Source organism: Ambystoma mexicanum, chromosome 9 (assembly GCF_040938575.1).
Source record: "Ambystoma mexicanum isolate Mex_15411 chromosome 9, UKY_AmexF1_1, whole genome shotgun sequence".
Lineage (NCBI taxonomy): Eukaryota > Metazoa > Chordata > Amphibia > Caudata > Ambystomatidae > Ambystoma > Ambystoma mexicanum.
This window is the reverse complement of record NC_090931.1, coordinates 504,548,468-504,560,625: the sequence shown is the minus strand read 5'-3', so window position 1 is coordinate 504,560,625 and position 12,158 is coordinate 504,548,468.

Sequence of the window (12,158 nt, the reverse complement as noted above, 5' to 3'; positions counted from 1 at the left end):
CTCATGCTATCATAAGGGTCTCAGGATTGGAATGGGAAGGAGTTGGATAGCACATCTCATGCTAAAGGGAGGGTCTCAGGTTTGGAAGGGGAAGGATTTGGATATCACATCACATGTTATAGGAAGGATCTCAGGTTTGGTATTAGAAGCATTGAGATATCACATCTCATGCTATCGGAAGGGTCTCAGGATTGGAATCGGAAGGAGTTGGATATCACATCTCATGCTATAGGAAGGGTCTCAGGTTTGGAACGGGAAGGAGTTGGATATCACATCTCATGTTATAGGAAGAGTCTCAGGTTTGGTATAAGCATTGAGATATCACATCTCTGCAATCGGAAGTGTCTCAGGATTGGGATGGGAAGGAGTTGGATATCACATCTCATGCTATAGGAAGGGTCTCAGGTTTGGAAGGGGAAGGAGTTGGATATCCCATCTCATGTTATAGGACTGGTCTCAGATTTGGTATTAGAAGCATTGAGATATCACATCTCATGCTATAGGAATGGTCTCAGGATTGGAAAGGGAAGGAGTTGGATATTACATTCTTGCTATAGGAAGGGTCTCATGTGTGGAACGGGAAGGAGTTGGATATCACATATGCTATAGGAATGGTCTCAGGTTTGGAACGGGAAGGAGTTGGATATCACATCTCATGTTATAGGAAGGGTCTCAGGTTTGGTATAAGCATTGAGATATCACATCTCTGCTATCGGAAGTGTCTCAGGATTGGAATGGGAAGGAGTTGGATATCCCATCTCATGTTATAGGACGGGTCTCAGGTTTGTTATTAGAATCATTGAGATATCATATTGCATGCTGTAGGAAGGGTCTAAGGATTGGAATGGGAAGGACTTCGATATCACATCTCATGCTATAGGTAGGCTCTCAGGTTTGGAAAGGAAAGGAGTTGGATATCACATTTCATGTTAGAGGAAGGATCTCAGGTTTGGTATTAGAGGCATTGAGATATCACATCTCATGCTATAGGAAGGGTCTCAGGATTGGAATCGGAAGGAGTTGGATATCACATCTCATGCTATAGGAAGGGTCTCAGGTTTGGTATAAGCATTGAGATATCACATCTCATGCTATAGGAAGGGTCTCAGGATTGGAATGGGAAGGAGTTGGATATCACATCTCATGTTATAGGAAGGATCTCAGGTTTGGTATTAGAAGCATTGAGACATCACATCTCATGCTATAGGAAGGGTCTCAGGATTGGAATGGGAAGGAGTTTGATATCACATCTCATGCCATAGTATGGGTCTCAGGTTTGGTAGAAGCATTGGGATGTCACATCTCATGCTATCGGAAGGGTATCAGAATTGGATTTGGAAGGAGTTGGATATCCCATGTCATGCTAAAGGAAGGGTCTCAGGTTGAAATGGGAAGGAGTTGGATATCACATCTCATGTTATAGGAAGGGTCTCAGGATTGGTATTAGAGGCATTGAGATATCACATCTCATGCTATCAGAAGGGTCTCAGGATTGGAATGGGAAGGAGTTGGATATCACATCTCATGTCATAGGAAGGATCTCAGGTTTGGTATTAGAAGCATTGAGATATCACATCTCATGCTATAGGAATGGTCTCAGGATTGGAATGGGAAGGAGTTGGATATTACATTCTTGCTATAGGAAGGGTCTCATGTTTGGAATGGGAAGGAGTTGGATATCACATATGCTATAGGAAGGGTCTCAGGTTTGGAACCGGAAGGAGTTGGATATCACATCTCATGTTATAGGAAGGGTCTCAGGTTTGGTATAAGCATTGAGATATCACATCTCTGCTATCGGAAGTGTCTCAGGATTGGAATGGGAAGGAGTTGATATCCCATCTCATGTTATAGGACGGGTCTCAGGTTTGTTATTAGAATCATTGAGATATCATATTGCATGCTGTAGGAAGGGTCTAAGGATTGGAATGGGAAGGACTTGGATATCACATCTCATGCTATAGGTAGGCTCTCAGGTTTGGAAAGGAAAGGAGTTGGATATCACATTTCATGTTAGAGGAAGGATCTCAGGTTTGGTATTAGAGGCATTGAGATATCACATCTCATGCTATAGGAAGGGTCTCAGGATTGGAATCGGAAGGAGTTGGATATCACATCTCATGCTATAGGAAGGGTCTCAGGTTTGGTATAAGCATTGAGATATCACATCTCATGCTATAGGAAGGGTCTCAGGATTGGAATGGGAAGGAGTTGGATATCACATCTCATGTTATAGGAAGGATCTCAGGTTTGGTATTAGAAGCATTGAGACATCACATCTCATGCTATAGGAAGGGTCTCAGGATTGGAATGGGAAGGAGTTTGATATCACATCTCATGCCATAGTATGGGTCTCAGGTTTGGTAGAAGCATTGGGATGTCACATCTCATGCTATCGGAAGGGTATCAGAATTGGATTTGGAAGGAGTTGGATATCCCATGTCATGCTAAAGGAAGGGTCTCAGGTTGAAATGGGAAGGAGTTGGATATCACATCTCATGTTATAGGAAGGGTCTCAGGATTGGTATTAGAGGCATTGAGATATCACATCTCATGCTATCAGAAGGGTCTCAGGATTGGAATGGGAAGGAGTTGGATATCACATCTCATGTCATAGGAAGGATCTCAGGTTTGGTATTAGAAGCATTGAGATATCACATCTCATGCTATAGGAATGGTCTCAGGATTGGAATGGGAAGGAGTTGGATATTACATTCTTGCTATAGGAAGGGTCTCATGTTTGGAATGGGAAGGAGTTGGATATCACATATGCTATAGGAAGGGTCTCAGGTTTGGAACGGGAAGGAGTTGGATATCACATCTCATGTTATAGGAAGGGTCTCAGGTTTGGTATAAGCATTGAGATATCACATCTCTGCTATCGGAAGTGTCTCAGGATTGGAATGGGAAGGAGTTGATATCCCATCTCATGTTATAGGACGGGTCTCAGGTTTGTTATTAGAATCATTGAGATATCATATTGCATGCTGTACGAAGGGTCTAAGGATTGGAATGGGAAGGACTTGGATATCACATCTCATGCTATAGGTAGGCTCTCAGGTTTGGAAAGGAAAGGAGTTGGATATCACATTTCATGTTAGAGGAAGGATCTCAGATTTGGTATTAGAGGCATTGAGATATCACATCTCATGCTATAGGAAGGGTCTCAGGATTGGAATCGGAAGGAGTTGGATATCACATCTCATGCTATAGGAAGGGTCTCAGGTTTGGTATAAGCATTAAGATATCACATCTCATGCTATAGGAAGGGTCTCAGGATTGGAATGGGAAGGAGTTGGATATCACATCTCATGTTATAGGAAGGATCTCAGGTTTGGTATTAGAAGCATTGAGACATCACAACTCATTCTATAGGAAGGGTCTCAGGATTGGAATTGGAAGGAGTTTGATATCACATCTCATGCCATAGTATGGGTCTCAGGTTTGGTAGAAGCATTGGGATATCACATCTCATGCTATCGGAAGGGTATCAGAATTGGATTTGGAAGGAGTTGGATATCCCATCTCATGCTATAAGAAGGGTCTCAGGTTGAAATGGGAAGGAGTTGGATATCACATCTCATGTTATAGGAAGGGTCTCAGGATTGGTATTAGAGTCATTGGGATATCACATCTCATGCTATCAGAAGGGTCTCAGGATTGGAATGGGAAGGAGTTGGATATCACATCTCATGCTAAAGGGAGGGTCTCAGGTTTGGAAGGGGAAGGATTTGGATATCACATCTCATGTTATAGGAAGGATATCAGGTTTGGTATTAGAAGCATTGAGATATCACATCTCATGCTATCGGAAGCATCTCAGGTTTGGTATTAGAAGCATTGAGATATCACATCTCATGCTATCAGAAGGGTCTCAGGATTGGAAAGGGAAGGAGTTGGATATCACATCTCATGCTAAAGGGAGGGTCTCAGGTTTGGAAGGGGAAGGATTTGGATATCACATCTCTTGTTATCGGAAGGATCTCAGGTTTGGTATTAGAGGTATTGAGATATCACATCTCATGCTATAGGAAGGGTCTCAGGATTGGAATGGGAAGGAGTTGGATATCACATCTCATGCTAAAGGAAGGGTCTCAGGTTTGGTAGAAGCATTGAGATATCACATCTCATGCTATCGGAAATGTCTCAGGGTTGGAATGGGAAGGAGCTGGATATCACATCTCATGCTAAAGGAAGGGTCTCAGGTTTGGAACGGGAAGGAGTTGGATATCACATCTCATGTTATAGGAAGGGTCTCAGGTTTGGTATAAGCATTGAGATATCATATCTCTGCTATCGGAAGTGTCTCAGGATTGGAATGGGAAGGAGTTGGATATCCCATCTCATGTTATAGGACTGGTCTCAGGTTTGTTATTAGAATCATTGAGATATCATATTGCATGCTGTAGGAAGGGTCTAAGTATTGGAATGGGAAGGACTTGGATATCACATCTCATGCTATAGATAGGCTCTCAGGTTTGGAAAGGGAAGGAGTTGGATATCACATTTCATGTTAGAGGAAGGATCTCAGGTTTGGTATTAGAGGCATTGAGATATCACATCTCATGCTATAGGAAGGGTCTCAGGATTGGAATGGGAAGGAGTTGGATATCACATCTCATGCTATAGGAAGGGTCTCAGGTTTGGTATAAGCATTGAGATATCACATCTCATGCTATAGGAAGGGTCTCTGGATTGGAATGGAATGAGTTGGATATCACATCTCATGTTATAGGAAGGATCTCAGGTTTGGTATTAGAAGCATTGAGACATCACATCCATGCTATAGGAAAGGTCTCAGGATTGGAATTGGAAGGAGTTGGATATCACATCTCATGCCGTAGGAAGCGTCTCAGGTTTGGTATAAGCATTGAGATATCACATCTCTGCAATCGAAAGGGTCTCAGGATTGGAATGGGAAGGAGTTGGATATCCCATCTCATGTTATAGGAAGAGTCTCAGGTTTGGTATTAGAAGCATTGAGATATCACATCTCATGCTATAGGAAGTGTCTCAGGATTGGAATGGGAAGGACTTGGATATCACATCTCATGCTATAGGGAGGGTCTCAAGTTTGATATTAGAAGCATTGAGATATCACATCTCATGCTATAGGAAGGGTCTCAGGATTGGAATGGGAAGGAGTTGGATATCACATCTCATGTTATAGGAAGGGTCTCAGGTTTGGTATAAGCAGTGAGATATCACATCTCATGCTATAGGAAGTGTCTCAGGATTGGAATGGGAAGGAGTTGGATATCACATCTCATGTTATAGGAAGGATCTCAGGTTTGGTGTAAGCAGTGAGATATCACATCTCATGCTATAGGAAGTGTCTCAGGATTGGAAGGGGAAGGAGTTGGATATCACATCTCATGTTGTAGGAAGGATCTCAGGTTTGGCATAAGCATTCAGATATCACATCTCTGCTATCGGAAGGGTCTCAGGATTGGAATGGGAAGGAGTTGGATATTCCCATCTCATGTTATAGGAAGGGTCTCAGGTTTGGTATTAGAAGCATTGAGATATCACATCTCATGCTATAGGAAGGGTCTCAGGATTGGAATGGGAAGGACTTGGATATCACATCTCATGCTATAGGGAGGGTCTCAAGTTTGATATTAGAAGCATTGAGATATCACATCTCATGATATCGGAAGGGTCTCAGGATTGGAATGGGAAGGAGGTGGATATCACATCTCAAGCTATAGGAAGGGTCTCAGGATTGGAATGGGAAGGAGTTTGATATCACATCTCATGCCATAGTATGGGTCTCAGGTTTGGTAGAAGCATTGGGATATCACATCTCATGCTATCGGAAGGGTATCAGAATTGGATTTGGAAGGAGTTGGATATCCCATCTCATGCTATAAGAAGGGTCTCAGGTTGGAATGGGAAGGAGTTGGATATCACATGTCATTGTTAAGACGGATTTCTGAACTCTGTCCTGGTGGCGCAGAAGTTCAGAAGGCCAACCTAATTACTTGGAACAGGGTAACCTCTGGACGAGCCAGACCAATCAAGGTAGCGATCGCGGCGGTCAAGACTAGGTCTCAAGAGGGGTGAGGGTGACTGAAAGCCCGCAATGAGCACACAAAGCAAGATCACTTACAAACTACTCCAAACAGTTGTTATATTAAAAATATATACACATTTATTTCAAGGCCTTTAAAACAATGACCGTAGCGAGAAAATCACAATATAACTATATTAAACCAACACATACCATATCAACACAATATATATACAAATACGACAGTCTCAAGCGTTATATGCACGAAATGGGTAGTCCACCTAAAAGGGAAGGAAGACAGGCAGTGCGAAATAATGCTTAGACCCAGTTCGCCTTCAGAGGCACCTAACTAGATGGAAGTGCGAGCCGTGCGAATAGTGGAGCCTTGTGCTCAAAAGTACCTGCACGCGCTGGTGCCAACGGGCAAAAGGAGAAGCTCTTCGAGGGAAATCTGGCAGTTCAGTTTAGTGCACAAAAGAAGAAGAACAAGTTCCGCGACTCAAGCGCAGCCTCCACAGTGGGCAGAAGCAGAGCGCGAGTACGGAAAAGGGTTGCTGTTTTACACAGCGGGGAAAAGCAATGGGCTCCTGCAGGAGGGCGACCAGATCCTAGCTATGCTACTCACCGGTCCCCGATGCAAGCAGACCCATGCTTCTCAGCGTCAGTTTCTGCAGCTGGCAGGTTCAGAAGAGCAGGGAACGCCTCGTCGTCGTGTTGAGTAAAAAGACGTCCCAATCGAAGAAACCTGCACAGTTTGTTGCCACAGCAGGGCAACAGAGCGGCCGTGTGTATCTGAGCCAAATGTACACTACTCACTTCCGACTTGGGAACGCCAAGTGTACGAAGCGTGTGAGAGTGACAAGGACTTGAAATACTACACAACCTGGCGGCGGTTACAGAGCAAGACTCCCGTGTAAGCTGGTCAGTCAGCTGGATGGCCCAGAGACACTTCCGAAGGCTTACTGGCAGGAGATGGTGAAGATGCCGAGAATAGCTGTTCCCGCTATTCCAAAGGGTCGAAGTACCAGTACAGGCCTTCTGGTTCGATCAAAGGTGAAAAGGGTTTCACAAGACGACATCAGTGCAGAGGAGAAGTCCTTCAGCGGGTCACCAGCGATTCCTCGGTTCAGCCTCTTGGTTGCAGGATACTTGGCTCCTGTATTCCTTCGTTCGTGAGAACTCAGGAGATCGACATGGTAGTGGTGTTTCCAGCCCCCTCTTATCCACGGTTCCCTTCGCGCCAAAACGGAGGGGACCCAATGGGAGATCCGCTCATCAACACTCACACCATTCGTGGACCAATCACGGACCACGGTGGTCCCAGGCATTCACACCACCCTAGACTCTCTGGCACCCAGGATGTGTATTGGGACCAGAAATCCCAGCCCACATCCTGGAGGCACACACAAGACATGTAGAAGCCCGCGAAAGCATCCGTGTTTCGCGGGAAAGTACATGCCCAAATAAGGAAGGCCCCGGGTCAGCTCGACCTGGGGAAGGTGAAGGGAGCAAGACGGTCAGCGGACAGGACAAAGGAGCCTCGTGGTCTGGCCATTTTGGGAGCCAGGCCACCATTTTGGGTTAAGCGCGGAAAACACGCTTAGAACGCCAAAAGGAGCTCAAAACACAAGAAACGATTGCTGCCACCATTCCCGTCCCTGAATCACTTGCACCGATCAGATACAATCCTAAACAAGTATCTAGGGCCTGTAGAAGGCTAGAGACCCAAGAGAGCTGTGACTTAGCTTACAGTGCCCTCTTGTGTCATGTTGCACGAAAGCCGCAACATTATAAAATAAACTACGGGAAACAGCGTTCCCCGGTACTGACTGTCTTAAGGGCATGTCAGTTTCCCCGTAAGAAAGGAGCGAAAGCCCAGAGGAGTGCGGCAGAAGGCTGCACTTCTCTGGCAAAGTCAAGAACAAGGTGAAAAACAACAGCAAAAAGTTTAGGGTTTGCCACATGGAAGGAAAATTACCTACAATTACGAAATCTTTCCTAACACTCGCCCCTCCCAGACTATGGACAGGGGGAACTAATCCACCCCTGGATGAGTCTCTTGTTCAGGTCGGTTAAACATTCTGGACAACCCATCAGCATTGCTATGTTGGACACCTGGCCTATGCTCAATAGTGAAGTCGAAGCCTTGTAGACTTATGGACCACCTAAGCAACTTTGGATTCTCCCCCTTCATGTTCATTAGCCACTTTAAAGGCTTATGGTCAGTTTGCACAGTAAAGTGGGTCCCATAGAGGTAGGGCCTCAGCTTCCTTAGGGCCCACACAACAGAGAAACATTCTTTCTCTACCGTGGACCATCTGAGCTCTCTGTCCTTAAGCTGGCGGCTAATAAAACCAATAGGGTGTTCCTTACCCTTCTCATCTACTTGTGATAGTACAGCTCCTATCCCAGTGTCAGAGGCGTCCGTCTGCACGATAAAAGGTCTTTGATAATCAGGGGCCCTGAGGACAGGGGCCTGGCACAAGGAGTCTTTTAAGCCATTGAAGGCCTTCTCACACTCGTCGGTACAAGTTACCTTCTTGGGTTTCTTCGGAGTTGTGAGGGCAGTCAGAGGGGCAGCTATGGTGCCATAGTCTGCCACAAAATTGCGGTAATACCCCGTGAGTCCTAAGAAGGCTCTCACTTGGGTTTGTGTAGTGGGGGTAGGCCAGTCTCGTACTGTTTGTACTTTACTGGGAAGAGGCTGTATCCTCCCTCCACCTACTTCATGTCCAAGGTAAACCACGGAGCCTTGGCCAATCTGGCATTTAATAGCCTTTATGGTCAGGTGTGCTTTCTGAAGAGCCTGGAGCACAATCCCGAGGTGTTTCACATGGTCTTCCCAGGTGGCACTGAAAACTGCTATATCGTCCAGATATGCAAGACAGAATTCGTCCAACCCATTCAACACATGATTCACAAGCCTCTGGAAAGTGGCAGGTGCATTCTTCAACCCGAACGGCATTACCCGGAATTGGTAAAGGCCGTCTGGAGTAGAAAATGCTGTCTTCTCCTTGGCATGTTCTGCTAAAGCTATTTGCCAATAGCCAGCAGTGAGGTCAAACGTGCTGAGGTACTTGGAGGCACCCAAAGTATCCACCAGCTCATCTGTTCGAGGCAAGGGGTGTGCATCTGTCTTGGTGACAGCATTCAGAGCCCTGTAGTCCACGCAGAACCTCAATTCAGAAGTGCCTGCCTTTGGAACCAAAACCACAGGGCTGGACCAAGGACTACTAGAGGTTTCAATCACCCCAAGGTCTAACATTTTGTTGACCTCGGTCTTAATATAAGACCGTACTTTATCTGACATCCTGTATCCCCTACTGTTGGTAGGTACACTGTCTCCTGTGTCAATGTTATGTGTGCACCAAGGTGTCAAACCAGGCGACTGTGAGAACAGGGGGGAAAACTGCCTAAGCAAACTTTTCACCTCAGCCTGCTGATCAGAAGTCAGGTGAGGGGCCACTCGGACACCCTCAAAGGAGCTATTTGAAGGACCGCTTTGGAACAGGTCGGGGAGAGGTTCAGACTCCTCTTCCTCAACATCTGAAGCCAGTAGCAGTGCTGCGATTTCGACTCTTGGGACGAAAGCCTTCAGCCTATTCACGTGGAACAGTTTTGGAGCCTGTCCAGGCCTTCCAAGGTCCACTAAATAGTTAACCTCACCCAGGGGCTCCACCACTGTGTAAGGGCCTGACCATTTGTCCTGTAAAGCTCGAGGCCTTATGGGATTCATGATCAGGACTTGCTGACCAGGTGTAAAGTTGATGAGGGAAGCTTTCTGGTCGTACCAATGTTTCACCAGCGCTTGTCCTGCCTTCAATTTATCACTAGCCAAGCCCATCAGAAGTACCATCCATTTTCTGAGCCCTAGCACATAATCAACTACGTTGGTAGTAACAGGGGGAGTGGGCATCTCCCATCCCTCTTTGACGATGGCTAAGGGTCCCCGTACGGGATGACCGAACAGAAGTTCGAAGGGGCTGAAGCCAACACCCTCCTGTGGTACCTCTCGGTAGGCAAACAGTAAGCATGATAAAAGAAGATCCCATTTTCTTCTCTGAGGTTCCTCCAGAGCCCCAATCATGCTCTTTAACGTTCTGTTGAAACGTTCCATCAGACCATTGGTCTGGGGGTGGTATGCAGAAGAGAACTTGTAGGTGACCCCACATTCTTTCCACATAGCCTGCATATACTTCGACATAAAGTTGGTGCCACGATCCGACACAACTTCTTTAGGGAAGCCAACCCTAGTAAATATGCCAAGTAAAGCTTTTGCAACTGACTTGGCAGTTACAGTTTTCAATGGGATGGCCTCAGGATATCTGGTTGCATGGTCGACCAGCACCAGGATAAACATATTGCCCGAGGATGTTTGCGGGTCAAGGGGACCAACGATGTCGATCCCTACCCTTTCAAATGGTACCCCCACAACTGGGAGCGGTACCAACTGAGCTTGGATTGTCGCGCCAACCTTACCAGACAACTGGCAGGAGGCACAACTCCTGCAGTGACTTTCTACTTGCACCCCCATCTTGGGCCAGTAGAAGTGCATGGATAACCTTTGCTTGGTCCTCTTCATACCAAGGTGACCAGCAAGGGGAACTTCATGCACCAACTGCAGGAGGAAGGGCCTAACAGCAAGGGGAACCACCAACCTCCTATGGTCTCCTTCTGTAGACTCTGTGGGCTCACTATACAGGAGTCCACCTTCCCAATAAATCCTATGCGTCCCAGGAGGTTCACCCTCAAGCTGGGAGCAGGCATGTCTCCTTAGGCCTTCCAGAGATGGGCACTCACGTTGGCCTTTACTGAATTCGTCCCTATCAGGACCTCCTTCAACTAACAAGTCTTTTAGTTCAGGATGATCGTTGGGGTCAAATACTTCAGGCATCGCCACCTCCTTGTCAGGCCCGGGCGATTGACCAACTTCCTCCACCGCAGTGGTAGGCGAGCTCGGGGGAATATTCTCTTTCCCTCGTCTTGACTTGTCGACTCCTTTCGCCTTGGGTTTCCCCTTCGGCTGGGGCGGCGTATTGGTCTTGGCCAATGCTGCCCGTGCTTGAGACCGTGTGTAGGGTCTTTCGGGAGTGTCTCCTACGAGCCCTAAAGCTCTGAGATCATTACCTAACAAGACCTTTCCCCGGACGTTTCTCTGAATGCTCACTGGAATCCTGACTGCTGTACCATTTAAAGTAAGATTTACAGGTATTACTGGGAACATACGGAGTGGGCCGTCAGCCAACTTAGTGGGCATCAGAGTAGCTCTGGCAACTTCCTCTGAGTCTACCAAGGTAGAATCCACTACAGTGCGACTGCACCCACTATCCCTAAGAGCTGGAGTATCTACCCCATTGATCAGCACACTGTCTTTAAAGTAGTGCTTGGTATTATCCGGAATCCTAGCATAAGCCTCTGCGACTTTAGGCTCCCAGGAACCCAGGGAAACTAAAACTACCTCAGCCTCTATCCCGCTGGGAAATGAGTCTGAGGAGAAGGATGCTCCTGTAATCTCTTCTTCCTCGTAGGAGGAGAAGGCCAGATTAGCGGAGTGGACCCCCAAATGTCTAACCTTACACCGCGGATCCCCCTTCACGTGGTCAGTTGCTCCACAAGCAAAACAAGATCCATTGGGTCTGTTTACATAGGGAGGCTTATTGTAACCAGAGTTCTGTTTCGGAGGCTGACCTCCACTACCCTGCGAGTTCTCTTGTGTCTTACCCTTATGTTTCTTTTTGTGGCCCTTATGAGAAGAAGATTTAGCAGATTCTCCACCCTCCATATCTTTGGACTTTTTCCCTTCCTCCTGCTTACCAGGATGAGTTTTGTCCTTATGGGACACTCGATGTGGCACCCATAAGTCTGCTGCAATGGCCAGCTTCTTAGGATCTATCTCCTTCGAATCGGCCAAATGCTGCTTAAGCTCCGGCTTAAGAAGATGCAAAAATGTGTTCCAGCATGACAAGATTTATCATGCCTTCGAAGGTAGAAACCTTATAACCTTCGACCCAGCCAGTTTAGTTTTTCAAGGATTCAGTGACATAAGATACCCAAGTACCACCTTCCTTTTTCTTATACTCTCTGAAACGTTTCAAATATTGGGCCGGAGTCTTCCCAAACTTTAAAATGAGAGTTTGCTTTAACA